Source organism: Puma concolor, chromosome A2 (assembly GCF_028749965.1).
Source record: "Puma concolor isolate L17-30 chromosome A2, mPumCon1.1.hap2, whole genome shotgun sequence".
NCBI classification, from domain to species: Eukaryota; Metazoa; Chordata; class Mammalia; order Carnivora; family Felidae; genus Puma; species Puma concolor.
The window spans coordinates 37876263-37893248 of NC_141668.1; the positions used below are offsets into that span (position 1 = coordinate 37876263).

Genomic DNA, 16986 nt, shown 5'->3' on the forward strand with positions numbered 1-16986 from the left:
TTTGGGGACAGAGAGAGACAGAGCATGAACGGGGGAGGGGCAGGGAGAGAGGGAGACACAGAATCGGAAACAGGCTCCAGGCTCTGAGCCATCAGCCCAGAGCCTGACGCGGGGCTCGAACTCACGGACTGCGAGATCGTGACCTGGCTGAAGTCGGACGCTTAACCGACTGCGCCACCCAGGCACCCCAAGTAGGCTGTTTTAACATAACCAGTGCTGTCAAATTAAAATGCCAAAAATAACTATACAATCCCAAAGTTGCTAACCCTTACAGAAATATTGCGAGGAAAATTAAACAAAAAGCATGAAAATGTATTGAATATTGCAGTACCTAACAGAGTAGCCCAACTGTTGGATGGACTCAAGGTCAAAAGCAGAAAATTAGATTGAATAATAATGACAGGTTGCTTTTTCATAAGTGACCCGAGCACAATGCTATATTCTGGTATCATAAATAGTTCTGCAGCATAACAGCCGTAAGCCTCATCCATGACATTGATAATGACATTGGAAAGTGATAAACAACAAAAAAAAGTTGATTTTATGGAAGGACACATTCTATTGAGTTGGCTTTATGTTCTGTTATTAATATTTCATTGGAAAATAGGATGGATCAATTGTGGAAAATTTTGCTGTGAGCCAATGCCAAACCTGCCAGGTAATGTTTAGTGATCAGGGAGCTTCACAGAGGGGGTGGAAACTGTGATGAGGGTTGCGGGAGAACTATATCCTTTAAAAATACAGTTCCATAATCCATTTTGTCTCTGTTCATTGTCAGGATCAATAAAAATGAATGTCACAATCAGTTTGACTCAACTAGTTTTAAAATAAACTCTCCATTCTAAAAATACTTACAGAAGAAGTCTGCCAGTTATAAAACAGAAAGAGAGAGAAATTAAAAGGATCATTTGATACAAAAGCATTGCAATAATTATTACAATGCATATCATTATCTTTTTCATTACTAATCACTGTTCATTTTGGCTGGTTCACTTAACTGACTATTTTCAATCACTACATTTTTTCAAATTTAATTTAACTAAATGTAGTGATGTCAATTATAAGCAGTGAATCAAGGAGAAACTAATGATTATAGATAATGCAATTGTCCTGGTTAGTTGCTCCAGGAGAATGTGCTAAAGCTTTATGAAGAGGAAAGCACAAAGCCAAAAAGCAGTTAATATGAGTACAGTAATATTTCTTCTTTCAAGTCTCTTGTATTAACATTGATTAAATACCTAGAATGTACTAGCATCTGGTTAGATCATGTAAAACTTCACTGTTTTCACCAGTAAGGACATTAAATAAGGGCCATAAAGTTCTAAGTTACAGATAGCTACTGATCCTGAGCTTTCATCTCTAAAAGTAAAAGTTGTTAAAAACGTCTACTAGGGATGATATTATGCTAATAACCATTAGCTTAAGGGCACAGTTATCTTTAGCCTAAGGGTATTGCATTATTTACAATACATGTAAGATATTATCAATTAATAAGAGGATCTGACCTGATTTTTTTCTGGTTAAAAAAAGAATTTAGGCATTGACCTTAGTTACCATATTCTCTATTCTACTAGTTCAATAACTTGCCTCAAATCTCAGTGTAATCATTTAATAAATTGGGTAATCCCAGAACCCCGACATTCCCCTAATGTTTTGCCAAAGCTAGAGGTGAGGTTGGCTAAGAGTCCTCTGCAAGTTAGGTTCATTCATATATGTTGGCCCCAATAAAGGCCCCCGTTTAGGTCATTAATAATGTCATGTTCTTTATATACACAGCTGCAGTTCTGATTATATATCAGCAGTGCACGCTCTCAGGATTGATTTTCTAGTAGAGGCAATAGATTTTGTATTAACCCCAACTGTATTTTCTCTCCTAAGTGAGACAGCTGACCTGGGTTGGAAATGCAAATTGTGGTTCATATCAAGCCAGCAAATATGTTTTGACTCAAGTGCCAACTGAAATGTCTCAGTATTCAAGCTCAGTTGGAAAATGCTCTGTAACTGATAATCATTATCTGCCAGGAGCTCAGGAGGGGACAGCAATTGCAAATGCACAGCACAACTTATTTATCATTCCTGCTGAGAACCTAAACTGTTAAGCTAATCTTATTTTTATATTGTTTTAATCAGTTGAACCTAGCAGTAACATCATGAAATAACCAACTAACCAATAAAAGTGGTCTCTGTAAACACTGAAAAGCTAACCGGGGAATTTTTGAGATGTTGATTTAGCATTCCTCTTCACACGCCTCCCCGGCACCACACACACACACACACACACATACACACACACACAATATAGGGATATAGAACTTTAATTTTTTCTTAGAAATACTAGGGGAGAATAAATTTGATCAAATTGAAAGAACAATCAAAAGTCCTAAAGGTTACTACTTCATTAACAATACTAGCATTACTAAATAAATCTGTATGCCTGTTTGTGTATATGTATTTTGAGCTTCAGATTATCACAAGGAGCACGCATCATAAAGTATTATAATTCCATCCTACAAAATGATTTAGAATTCTTAGGGATAAAACGCTGTCACTACTATGACTATGCTTTAAAAAATTATACAACCTAATTTGGAGTAATATGTCTGACATCTAAGGGTAGTTTCCCAAATATAAAATTATTCCTGCACCAAAATACAGTGAATAAAAATAAATTTACTTGCCTATTTTAATTTAAATCTGGGAAAGGGAACAGAAAATGGTGTTTTATTTAAAAACAATGAGACAATTGGGGATTTAAAACTTTCTCTGCCTTCTGCCTTTGTTGCAACATGCATAAGGAGTAGCTCTGTGTTTTATTTTTTAGTAATCCATTTTTTTCAGTCTCCAAAGCTCCATACAGTTGCTCAAGGCAAACAAGATGTTTGTACATCCAAACAGATCTTTCTCAGATTTTACCCCTAAGGCTATCATACTTAAAATCTGCAGTAAGAAGACCTAAAGAATTTGCTAGTACCACAGTTCATTTACATGAGTGATTACACCAAAAATAAAACCTAAAAATTTGTATCATATCTCTGATGACAAGAAAGCAGTAAAAGCACATTTAGTAGAAAATATGCAATAACGCTAATTGCATTAGCGTTCCTGTTTTTCTTCATTTTATATTTCTTAATGTGGCTATATTACATATACAATGAAAATGTTATGCAATTGTTTCTAAAAATGAGTCTTAGAAATCTAAGTTACTTGATACGGCTTTACTCTTTTTAAATCATTCTTTCAAGAAGGTAAGCTGGTCCCAGCCTGCTGCTCCCAAACTGAGGTACCTAAAACACCATAAAATGATTTTAAGGAGGAGGAGAACACGTCAAAATCCAGCTGATGAACCAGAAATGTCCATTACAAGTGGCAAGATTAGTTCCTTATTAAAGACCACATATCTTACAATTTTTTTACTAAATATATCTTATAATTTCCTAATAAGAAAGTTATATCCTAGAATTAAAACATGGCAACCTTTTTCTTTTCATCAATCCTATGATGTATTACCATAAAATGAATATTCCAAGAATTTGTTTAGGTATATATTCTTTTAGCTCTCAGCTGGTAATACACACATCCCAGGAAATGTAGCAAACTTCTTAGTTAAGATATTTTTGAAATTTGCCTCTGGAAATAGATGATTTTCTAAATGATGTCAGCTGTGATGAGCTTTGAAACTGGAGGCCTGGAGTTCATCACCAATACTGTCAACAATTCAAATCAGTACAAATAACTAAACAACTCCTGTGATCAGGTATTTCCTAGCTGCTGGGACAGAAAGAAGTATGAGACACAGACTCTGTTCTACTTGCTGTCCATTTGGGAGTTGTCAATTAGGCTCTTTTCATTTGCAAGAATCAGAAAACTCAAGATTAAGATAGTTTATTAATTAATATCAATGGAGTGCATACAGATAAATGAATTTCAATTTTGATTAGGTATCTAAGTTGACTTAATTCTCATGCTGCCTTTTCTTACAGTGGTAAAATGGCTGCAGTGTCTCTAGGTTCTTATCTGCACACCACAAGAAAGAGGGCTTCTTCATACTCAACTATCAAACAAAGTCCTATTTGGGCCAAACCAAAATAATCACTGTGGCTATGAAAATATCAAGTAATTAGTTAGGCTTCAGTTACAGTCCATCCTTGAACCAATCAATAAGATTATATTGACTGGCAATTATCAATCAGAGTCAACCACCAAGGCTGAAGATAAAGTTCATATCATCCATATTCCATGGATACGATACAAAGGCAGAAGATTGAAATATATGCTAGGGAGGAAACTTCAAGTTTTATTAGAGTGGTCAATATAGTAATAATGAAAAGTAGTAACAAGAAGTCAATAGAGTAATCTAATGAAAATATTGTGGACAATTTTGGAGTATAAAGTCTTAACATTTGTTTTGTTTTTTTATGAATATTTGTTGAATTATCATTCACTGAATTTAATTCACAATTAATTGTTAATATAATAGTAAAAAATATTTTATACTTCAGAAAGATAAAAGGATATCTGTTAGTTGTGGTAATTCTGGAAAGGCACCTGAATAAAAGGTCTTGAAGAGGTGAAGGTTAAAGATACTCTGGCTTGTGTAATTGAGAAGGCACCCTAGTGGAAGAAAAGGCTCCAGCAAAGAGAGGTGTGAAACAGAACATATTTCCTAGAATAATCTAACCTAAAATAATAAATTGCAGTGCCTTGTTCAAGTCTTATATTTTTAAAGTACCTATGTACATTGACTCCTATTTTTGGAAGATGCTACAATAACCATTAATGGAGACTTGCAGTTTTTGCTGCAATTATACATTCCTACCAAGACTGAATTAAATTCAAACTACACAAACTACACACACACACACACACACACACACACACACACACACACACACACTTTTCTATTTTTACGATAGTTCAAAAGGAGATTTGAGAACATAGTCACATTGGCCATCTCATGTAATAATTTTAACCAGACAATATAGAAGAGTAACTGAATGTTACTCAAGAAAACCTGGGACTCTCTAGTTGCAAGACTATGCTACCCAGTGTATTTTAAATTGTAAAGTATATTCTAGGTAACATTATGTCAGAATATCTTGTCAGGTGGAGTGCGTCTGAGTTTCTTTTTCCTATTTATTCTCATATCAAAAGGAAATGGCAAAATCTGAAACTCCTGTACTCTCTGACCTCATCATTTAATATTATTCCTTCTACACAAACCAATGTTGACAAAGTTACCAGCTTCTAACTAGAAAATTATTGAGTTCATTGACTCCTCAGATAAACTCTTCCTAGAAAATAGGATATATCTGTAAGTTTCAATTAACTACAGTCTAACTATAAAGAATCCTCAACCAGAGGATCTCTGTATGGTGTATAGTTTATTGACGGGATATGAGAATTATGAGGAAACAAGTTTTCATAACAGATCAAGGAACTACATCACTTTCAAAGTAATGTCCAAGATAATTTATTCAGGCCTCCATTCATTTATTCAACAAATTGTTTTTGAAAGCTTACTATGTATGTGCTAGGTATCATGCAAGATATTGGGTGAACACAAAATTATGACTGATATGGATTCTGCTCCAAAATAGGAGAGACTAGCTGGGAGAGACAAACAAATTGGCAATAACAGTACCATAAGATGCATGAAATAATGGGAGCAAACAGTATAGGTATCTAGCTTGGAATTACAGAATTAAAGAAGCCATCCTAGAAAAAAAAATTAAATGACTAAGCTGAGAATTAAATGATTACTAAAGTTATCTAATCAAGGAAAAGGGATCAGAAAGAAATAATATGCAAGGGCCTAGAGGCTAGAGAGGATGCTACAAACTCTAGAAACTAAAAGACCTCATGAAAGAGAGCTAGCCAGGTATTCATGATATATAGCGAATTATGGCCTGATAAATTAAAAAAGAAAAAATAAAAAGGAGGAGGAGGAAGAGGAGGAGCAGGAGAAGGAGGAGAACAACAACTAGGTAACCATGCCAAGGATGTACAGAACACCCAACTTTTGCATATCCCACTAACTAGTACAAATAGGGGTCTTTAGAAGTAATTTTTCATTGGTTCAAGAAATAAAAGGAAATAGACTGTAATTGTTTAAGAAGAGACCAAAGCTTGAGCAAGTACTAAAGAATGACAAGACAGCTACATCTATAATCACCCCTTAACCAAAGGAATCAAGTCCTACTGGTGTTCTTACAATTCTAATGCAGAAATCTGAGAGATACACACCAACTATAAACATTCTTGAAGACAGATTCATTCCTTTAAATGAGCAGATTCATTCCTTTAAAATACTGGAATGGCAAAGATAATTTATTTAGGCCTCCATTCATGTATTCAGCAAATTCTTTTTGAAAACTTACTATGTATGTGCTAGACATCATGCAAGATATTGGGAGAACATAAAATTAAGATTGATATGGATTCTGCATATTGAGATTTATATTCTCGAAGACCGATTCATTCCTTTAAAATACTGGAACCTTAGAGAATCACTGAGCCAGTCCACTAACAAACAACTAGATCAGTCTAAGAGGTCTTATTCCAAACTTAGCTCTCAAATAAGAAAGAGTAAGTCCTCTCTTCTCCTCTAATATTTTTGATCACAAAATTATACAGAATCTATAGAATTCTAAGATTAAGTATATTCAGTTTCTAAAAAGTTATCTCTATTCTAAAATCATTTACAAAATAAGATAACAAGCCCAATGTAAGGGAAAAAATAAATATATCTGTCTTTATTGAACATTAAAAATAAGATATGATATATTGAGATACAATTTAAGACTTATTTTGAGTTTCAATTATCTCATTTTTTTCAAGTTTTTATTTAAATTTTAGGTAGTTAACATATGGTGTATTATTAGTTTCAGGTGTAGATTTAGTGATTCAACACTTACATACAACATCTGAGGCTCATCACAAGTGCACTCCTTAATCACCATCACCTATTTCACCCATCCCCTCACCCACCTCCCCTCTGGTAACCATCAGTTTGTTCTCTATAGTTAAGAGTCTGTTTCTTGGTTTTCCTGTATTCCCCCGTCCCCATGTTCATTTGTTTTGTTTCTTAAATTCCACATATGAGTGAAACCATATGGTGTTTGTCTTTATCTAACTTATTTTACTTAGTTAGCCTAATACTGTCTAGCTCAATCCATGTCATTGAAAATGGCAAGATTTCATTCTTTTTTATGGCTGAGTAATGTTTCATTTTATATAGATAGATCTCACATCTTCTTTATCCATTCATGAGTCGATGAACACTTGGGCTGTTTTCCATAATTTGGCCATTGTAGATAATGCTGCTATAAATATCCAGGCTCCTATCTCCCTTTGAATTAGTATTTTGTATCCTTTGGGTAAATACCTAGTAGTGCAACTACTGGATCAGAGGGTAGTTCTATTTTTAACTTTTTGAGAAACTTCCATGCTGCTTTCCACAGTCTGCATTCCCACCAACAATGCAAGACTTACCATTGCATTTTGCAATGGTTGGGGCATTTTAAGGAACTGTTTCTAGCTAGAAGGACTGGTATCCTTCCAAGTCTAGCATTTGGGGTATGGAAAATTGTTGTGGTGTGCAGTAAGGTTTTTGTTTTGGTTTTGGTGGTTTTTTGTTTTTGTTTTTGTTTTGCTTTTGCGTTTTCTTTTTCTTTTCCTTTGGTCTCCTGGTTTTTTCCTAACCCCTTCTTTTCTCCTACATTGGCCAGCTTGGGCCTTCTCTCCATGTCATCCCCTTACGAAGGCACCCACACCCCACCCTCTGTTTGCCTGTAGCATGCATCCAAGGCCAGAGCTCAGGACTGCCTCCTCTGTCTTAAGGGCATGGGAGCTAAGGAAGGGGCTTTTACGAAATAACAAAAGGAAAAAAATAATAAAGTCTTCAGCAGTTTCCACCTACTCAGATCGTCAAAGGCTGCAAGGTTTTGATGATCTAGATTCATTAGGAATGTCTCCTTGCCAGCTAGGACCAAGCCCCAGGCCTGCTGAGAGCCAAAGGCCCTCCCAGTGCCTAGGTTTCCACCACCCCAGGGACCTTGTCTTACAGAGGCCCAGGACTGAGGATGCAGAAATCTGGGGCAGGTACCATCAAGAAGCCCGTCTCAGGAGCCAGAACTCCTTTGCCACCATAGATTCAAGTCAGGATTGCATAACTAACGCATTTGCAGTTTTGGGTTTTTTTGTTTGTTTGTTTTAGTTTTTTTCCCAAATATAATCTGTAGTTGTGTGTGTAGTGCTTTGCCCTGATATGTGTGCTCTACAATAAAAACCAAATCTAATATATTTAGAAACAGTTGTCCTTTTCCCTACATACTTGAAAATACCTGCTGTTTCTTGTATTGCAGATTTTAGCCATTCTGACAGCTGTGAGGTAATACCTCATTGTAGTTTTGATTTGTATTTCCCCGGTGATCAGTGATGTTGAGCATCTTCTCATGTGTCTGTTGGTCATCTAGATGTCTTCTTTGGAAAAGTGCCTATTCATGACTTCTATCCACTTTTAATTGGATAATTTGTTTTCTGGGTGTTGAGTTTTATAAGTTCTTTATAGATTTTGGATACTAACCCTTTACCAGATATATCACTTGCAAATATCTTCTTCCATTCCATAGGTTGCCTTTAGTTTTGTTTACTTTAGTTCCTTTAGTGCTTCCTTCACTATGGAGAAGCTTTTTATTTTGATCTACATATTTAATGCAATCCCTATCAAAATAGCACCAGCATTTTTTTTGCAGAGGTAGCAAACAATCCTAAAAATTGTATGGAACCACAAAAGAGCCCCAATAACCAAAGCAACCTTGAAAAAGCAAAGCAAAGCTGGAGACATCACAATTCTGGACTTCAAGTTATATTACAAAGCTGTAGTGATCAAGATAGTATGGAATGGCATACAAATAGATACATACATCAATGGAATAGAATAGAAAACCAAGAAATGAACCCACAATTAAATGTTCAGTTAATCTTTCACAAAGCAGGAAAGAATATCCAGTGGAGGGGCGCCTGGGTGGCTCAGTCAGTTAAACGTCTGACTTTGGCTCAGGCCGTGATTTCACAGTTCATGGGTTCCAGCCCCGCGTTGGGCTCTGTGCTGACAGTTTAAGCCTGGAGCCTGTTTCAGATTCTGTGTCTCCCTCTCTCTCTGCCCCTCTCCTGCTCATTCTCTCTATCTCTCAAAAATAAATAAACATTAAAAAAATTAAAAAGGAAAGAATATCCTGTGTAAAAAAGACAGTCTTTTCAACAAATGATGTTGAGAAAACTGGACAGCAACATGTAAAAGAATGAAACTGGACCACTTTCTTACACTATACAGAAAAATAAATTCAAATTGGATTCAAATTATTTTCTTACTGTCTAAGGCTTCCCCCACACACATTATGCAATATGGAAAATATGTGACAATAGTTAAGGCTAAAAACCTTGATTCACAGGTTTATTTTTTCAGAAATTGGCTAATGTGATTATTCCAAAATTTTATGATTCCAACCTATGTTTACCTATAATTTTTAAATTAAGCCACATAACTACCTATGAAATACAAGTTTGAAAAAGAACACTGACCTTTTTGCCAGCATGCAGAGAATACACACACACACGCATATATATATATATATGCGTGTGTGTGTGTGCGTGTGTGTGTATACATATATCTTCTAAAGCCATAAAATTCAAACTTGGCAGGTTTACAGATTTCAGTAAGGAAAATCAAGCCAACTTTTAGTAAAGCAGTTGAGCAATTTTTAAGCAACAAAGTTCTGAAACAAGAATATGAACATATGAAACTTTTCTGCAAAGGTTCAAGGGCAGTTGAGTAGATATAGCTATTGCTGCTGAAATAAACATTATATGTAACAACCTAAAATATAGAAAGCCAGCTCTCCAGCTCACCTGGACTCAGGTTAGATAGAAGTGCAACAAATGAGAGAAACAAGGCTTCACTGCTTTACTTCCACCCATTCTTCACAAAATCAGCCTATAGTTTTGAGACCAAACTATAAAGGTCAAGTCCAATAGAAGTGTACCAATTGTTAGAATTAGCAGCCTTAGAAATTCTCTGGGAGATGAATTACCCCTAGAGTACACTGAATAAAAGTTAAGTGCTTTGCTGCCCATGATATCAAGGGTTCTTTTTCCTACATGAAGAACTTCAAAGATGGGTTTCTAAAAGCATGATGCATTTAAATAGCCACACCTACACTGCAGTCCTGATAATGAATGAAAACCTCAATATATATTAGTATTCAATAACTCCCTGTGAGACACATTTGGCACCCACTATCTCATTCCTCTGTACATCTTGTTAACCAGGAAATGTCCAGGTATTTATAGCATGTCTTTATAAAGACCATATAAATATAGGAGGAACCTACTCTACTAATCAAAGGTTATTCTTCATTTCTGTCACTGTATTTTTGATCTCTAGCATTTCTTTTTGATTCTTTGTCAGGATTTCCATCTTTCTGCTTACATCACCCATCTGTTCTTGCTTGCCATCTCCTTTACCCCTTAGAGTAATTAGCATATTAATCATAGATGTTTTAAACTCCTAATCTGATCGTTCCAATATCCCTGCCATGTCTGGATTTGGTGCTTGCTCTGTCTCACTTAATTGTATTGTCTTGCCGTTTAGTATGCCTTGTAACTTTCTCCTGGTAGCTGGACATGATACCCTGAATAAAAGGAGCTATTGTAAATAGTCCTTTAGTGATGTGATGGTAATCTGTTGAGGGAGGGAAGCACTCTATAGTCCTATAATTAAGTCTCAGTCTTTTATGAACTTGTGCCTCTGGACTGTGGACTTCACACATGCTTCTCAATACCGCCCCCCAACTTAAATAGGACAAGATGGCTAGAGTAGATTAAAGTTAGATATTTCTCTTCTCTTATATGGAATCTAGATCTGATTGGAATTATTTCCTCCCCAGCCAACTAAGTTAGGCTTTCATAAAACCCCAGCACAATAGACACCAGATGATTAATTTCTCCTGAGTGCTCTGGTGTATTTCAAAATGGTTCCTTTTCCTCGTCCCCTGCTAGAAAAAAGGAAGGAATTTTTCTCCAATATTTACTGTTGAGAACTGGTCAAGCTCCTGGAAGTAATATTCACAGCGATCTAGAGATTCCCCTATGACAGGGTCAACCTGGAGTTTTTAACTCTCAGAGTTGTCCACACTGAGCTTCCAACAATCTGTTAATTACAGTTCAAGTTTCCTGCCCTTATACTTTCCACTGGTAAGTCTCTGCTCTGAGAAGCCATGATCCCTGTATCCACCTGCCTGTCTCTCCAATCTTGGGAGCATCATCACAGGGCACAGTGATTTACTCTGTGTTCTCCCATCTCTTACAGATCCAAGAAAAGTTGCTGACTTTTCAGTCTTTCCAGCTTTTTACTTCTTGTTAGGATAGAATGGCGACTTCTAAGCTCCTTACATGCAGAAAAGGAGTAACCGAATCGGAGGATGTTTCAATCCTTGTATGCATGACAGCATTGTTTATAAAGCAGAAAAATTGGGGAAAAATGAAGAATAAAACAGAAAAATTGTGGTCTAATCATAAAATAGAAGACTCTGAATAAGTTAAAATGAATAAACTAAGAGGTATATGTATAATCATGCATTAACCTCAAAAATATTTCAAACTTAGCATGCCATTCACATAACATTTAAAATTTTAAAAATGATCATATATGATTTTGATACAATAGTTTATGGAATAAATTTATTTTTTAACAATAATCTTTCACGAGGCTAATAAATACTGAATTCTTAGTTTTTCCTTCTAGTAAGTGAGGGAATTAGGATCAGGAAGAATTCCCAGAAGGCAGTAACTATAACTATATTTTCTTTAATTTGATGATGTTAAACAAATGTTGTTACAATATTAAAATTTCTTAAGCCTGTGTGTGAGAGTGAAAATATTCTATATTCTTGTTTCTGCATGTGAAATATTTTATCTTAAGAATTATTAAAGCTGTGTTAGTTTTGGAAGCTAATTATTCATTATTCCTACATACTATCATTTAGTCTTTTGGCCAAGAGAGGCAGTATAGCTTTATGATTAAGAGTCTGTACTCCACACTTGTCTTGATGAACACTGAGTAATGTATAGAACTGCTGAATCACTATCTGGTACACCTGAAACTAATATAACACTGTATGTTAGCTACACGGGAATTAATTTTTTTAAAAAATGGGCAGAGGGGAAAAAAATGACTCTGTACTCCAAACTAAAAATGCCAGAGTTCAAATCCCAGTTCTACACCTAAACATTTTTGTGTCATTAAGCTAGTTAACTAAGATAGCTAAGCTTCAGTCTATATGTAATTCTGGGAAAATAATATATCTTATATTCTATGGTTGTTAAAAGTGCTACGAGAGGCAGTAAATGAAAATACCCCTTCCTTCTTACTTGAAAAAAGCATTTTAAAATGTTGACTGATATTAGGGACAATTTAATGTGTATTTGATACTTTCCTCTTTTCCTTTGGTCATCACAATCTAATGTATCTTTATAATCTCTTTAGGAAAAAGATCTCTTTAATCACAAGTAAGTATATATTTTCTCACTTCTTTCAATACATTCTTCATACCAGCTGACCATGTATTTATCTTACTGTTCCCCAATCTGCTCAGTTTAGTCTATGAGGCTATGATCATCCTGTTTCCTCTACCTTTAAAATTTTCTTTCTCCATGGATTATCCAACTCTTATTTTCTTTGCAGCCTACATCAAGACCAACTTCCATAATGAAACTTCCTGAAATCTTACCAGTATACCTTGCTCTAAACAGCCATGTCTGAATAAAAACATATTACTATCAATGACAAACAATAATTTCAGGGTCTCACATTTTATGACACTCTACAGTTTAAAATCACTTACACATTATGTCACTCATATGACATTCAGGTGAAGTAGAGCTACTGTGCAGAACTAATTTTATATCTGCTGACTCTAAGTTTAATAGTTTGCATCACTTCATGTATTTAAGTACTAACATCTCTTCAAAAAGTTCGCAGTTAAAGCTGTACCTCACTACTACTTTTTATAAATACTTTCCCTATATAAGGCCTGTTAAGAAACTGTCAACCAGAAGATGTGTTAGCTACAAGCATAAACTGACCAGTGATAATAAAAATGAACCATCAGCTATCTTGTAATGTCTTGCCGGAGCAATGTGTTCAGAGACCTGCCTATCCAGATTCATGCCCAATAGTGGGTTAACATGTAACAGAAATATTCCATTAAAAAAAACATGGAGAAGGGAAAGGTGGAAAGTTTGAAATTATATTTATGCTACATAATCCCTCTAATAGAAATCCCCATCCAAGTTGGTTGCAAGTATTATAGATAGAAGGATCCTATACAAAAGACCCTGACTCTCCAGGGAAGACCTGTTCACACTTCAATCAACTCATTGTCCATAGGGTAAACATCTCATAACAGCCTAAAAAGAACTAAACCTCTGCCTACATAGTGTTCCTATTTGTTGGATTTACATGACCAAAAGGCCTGACCTTGAGGAGCCCTATTGGCCTAGGATCAAGGAGTAGGGGGATAGAAGTCTGGGGATGATGAGGAAAGCAGAGTTGTACTCTTTCTTTTTCACTAATGAAATCTTACATAGAAGCTTTGGTTTTAAAGCCTGAATGTTAATTAAATGTTAATTCAATCAATTCCATGCAAGTGAAGGCATACATTAGAAATTTCAGCAAGAGAACTAAAAATTTCCATGTCAACAAAAACCTACCCAGGAGCCATTTCTTCATAGTATTTGGTCCTTATTCTGCTTTATGTTGTTTTTCTAAATTAATGTGCCTGCTTTCTTATATTTCTGATTAGTTTGCATATTACTCAACAGTAAGTCATGTAGCATATTTCTTTAACATCCCTCGTATTGCTAATGTAAAAGTAGCTTAAAATTTATAAATTTTTAAATGCTTATTTTTTTATACAACTTTGACTACAGGAAGACCACGATAATTTTCATTGTCAAAACCTATTTCTTGGGGCACCTGGGTGGCTCAATCAGTTAAGCATCTGACTCTTGGTTTTGGCTCAGGTCATGATCCTGGGGTTGTGGGATGGAGCCCCATATCAGGATCCACAGTGAGTGCGGAGCTTGCTTAAAATTCTCTCTCTCTTTCTCTCTCTCTCTCTCCCCCTTTGTCATCCCCCCCCCGCTTACACTCTCTCTCTCCCTAAAAAAAAAAAATTTTTTAATTTAAATTTTATTTAATTTAAATTATTTATTTATTTAAATTTAAAATTTAAATTTAGGATACCATGTTGAATCCATGTCCCAGTAAAGGGGATAAAGTAAACAATACAGAAAAAAAGAAGAAGAGAGAAATCAGGAAGAAGGAAAAATATAAAGAGTAGTTTAGTCAAGCAGAATTGACTACAAAAATAGATGCAGCCAGGTTAAATGTAAATATAAACTGGAAAGCTAAGAAAAACTAGGCAAATTATTCATCTTGAAACATGAAAAGTGGACCCAGTTATGTCCAACACACACACATATAGTTGGACTCTGCCAATAAGTTAATAAGGCTGTATAAACTATAGATCTCTGTCAAAAACCTTACAGACTGTAATGCAGATAAAGACATTATGTATGTAAAAGACATACTTCACTGCCAACATGACTTGGAGTGCAAACACCTAAGAGAATAGGCTTTCCTTGACATTCGTGGGTTAAACTCAAAGTAAAGTCAAGAATGTAAACTGGATGTTTGAGGATCCACAAAAATTCTGACTGAGAGCTCTCATTTATAAGAACATGGATGGACCTAGAAGATATGATGCTAACTGAAATAAGTCAAACAGAGAAAGACAAATACCATATGATTTCACTAATATGTGGACTTTAAGAAACTAAACAAAGAAACAAACAAGCAAAAAACAGACTCTTAAAAACAAAACAATCTGGTGGTTGCTAGGGGCATGGGGGTGGGGGATGGGTGAAATAGATAAAGGGGATTAAGACTCTTATCTTGATTAGCAGTAAGCAATGCATAGAATTGCTGAATCATAGTCACTATATTATCTACTTGAAACTAATATAACATTGTGTGTTAATTATACTGCAATAAAATTTTTTTCAAAAAAGCAGGGTTATCAAGGCTGACTCTATCTTTTTACACTCAGTATTTTATTGAATGCTGCTGCCAGTGTGTATAAAAGAATTATCCCTGTGAAATAGAAATTTATGAAAATTTAAAGTAGATGTTAAGGACTGATAAAAGTAGAAGTTTGTATAGTATAGCATGTGTTATAGGGATAAGCTTTTGTACAGGCTTCAAATTTAGTTCTCTTTTGAATATTCACTGTTCATGAAAAGTGGTTTAGAAAACCATCCAAAGATTCATACAAAAATGAACAGACATTCTGGAGTCTGAAGGAATTTATACTTGAAGATACTCCAGTCAGCAGGGGGTCATGTTGAGCATTCTGCAGACAGAATTGTTTCAAATCTGTAGCTGCCTAGGAAACCTTCACGTGGTTGAGCCTGACTAGGCTACCAGTCAGAGCTGTTGAACCATTTTCTTCATAGTGGTGATGGTGGAGGAACCAGACATTGTGCTCCAGAGAGCCAGTAGATTCATCAGTGGTGGATACATAGGTCAGGCAAGGCTGACTCTCTATCAAAGGAAGCCAATGACTTCAACAACACAAAACTATCCATGGTGCTGAATTTCCAGCCTCTACACCTGATTCACCAAGGATGATTAATTGGGGAGCTAGAAATGAAAAGACTGAATTTCAGAAGTTAACAAATAAATAAATAAGACTACTTGTGAGAATTTATGTATGAATGTGCTCAAAGCTTAAATAGAAAATACAGGTAGGCATACAGTAAAATAAGCTCCTCCTATATCAAAAGGCAATAATTTCACTATAGAATTTTGGGGGTTAGCAAAATTTTTCTGAGCAGAGGGATACCAAGATGGAGGTAGTACTTAAGAATTTTAATTTATGTTGGTATAGAGTGAAAATTGTGCAAATTATGTTTTAAATCACTGAATCCATAACAACATAATCTAATTTCATTAGGACCTTTGTCAATGCTTTGTCCCTAATGAGTCAGTAATAACCAGAAAGAATATAAATGCTGGACTTTAGATATAAGACATTTCAATTGTCTTCATGCAGCAGAATTAGTGTAAATTGAGCTTTCCTTGGAATCCATACACAAATGTTAAGTTTCCAAATGATTCATTTTAATGATATTAATACCTATGATTTCACAGATCACATATGACCAAAGATATTTGTACTTAAAGATATAGAAGTTACTCACATTGGTTATATGTGAGTGTATATATATATATATGTGTGGTTATATATGTGGTTATATATATATGTGGTTATATATGGAGAATTACAAAATTCTCAAGGGTGTATTGACTGATACAAAGATTAATAAGAGCAAAGACAAATAGATATAAATCAGATGCACACACAATGTTCCTTATAAATGAAATAAGTAAACTACTTTTTAAACCATTATTTTTATCTTTTCTTATCTAAATTTAGATAAACATCAAGACATTTTTGGTAAGGTTAAGAAACAATGATCACAAATATCTCTGAAATAAACTCTATTTGTCTTCTAGTGACATATTTCCCTTAGCAATGGAATACTCTCTTTGGGGGGAGACTCTCAATTTAACACAAATTTTCTTTTCTCATTTAAAATTTAATACTAACTCAACTAATCCGGACACTAGGGATGATGTGATGTCTTTAATTTTTTCATATAATGATATGTATGTGTGGTAAGAAATACATCTTTGCTAAACTTCAAGTTTTGTTTCAGAAGATAAAAGTTTATTTGGGCACTGTTCCCAGAAGTTCCTTTGGGGGAAAATGACACATTTCAAAATTGCTGAGTTCCAATTGCATTTGATTAAAATAATAACTTTGGAATAATAATTTTTTGTGTCTCTGTTTAAAGAACTGT

The 16986-nt window shown here is 34.9% G+C and overlaps 1 long non-coding RNA gene and 1 pseudogene across 5 annotated transcripts in view; both read right to left on the reverse strand.

Moving 5' to 3' along the window:
• LOC147583103 (uncharacterized) overlaps positions 1-16986 on the reverse strand; it is a 623699-nt gene that overhangs the window by 411416 nt on the left and 195297 nt on the right. The window lies entirely within an intron of this gene.
• Positions 14408-16327, reverse strand: LOC147583105 (guanine nucleotide-binding protein G(I)/G(S)/G(O) subunit gamma-5 pseudogene; annotated as a pseudogene).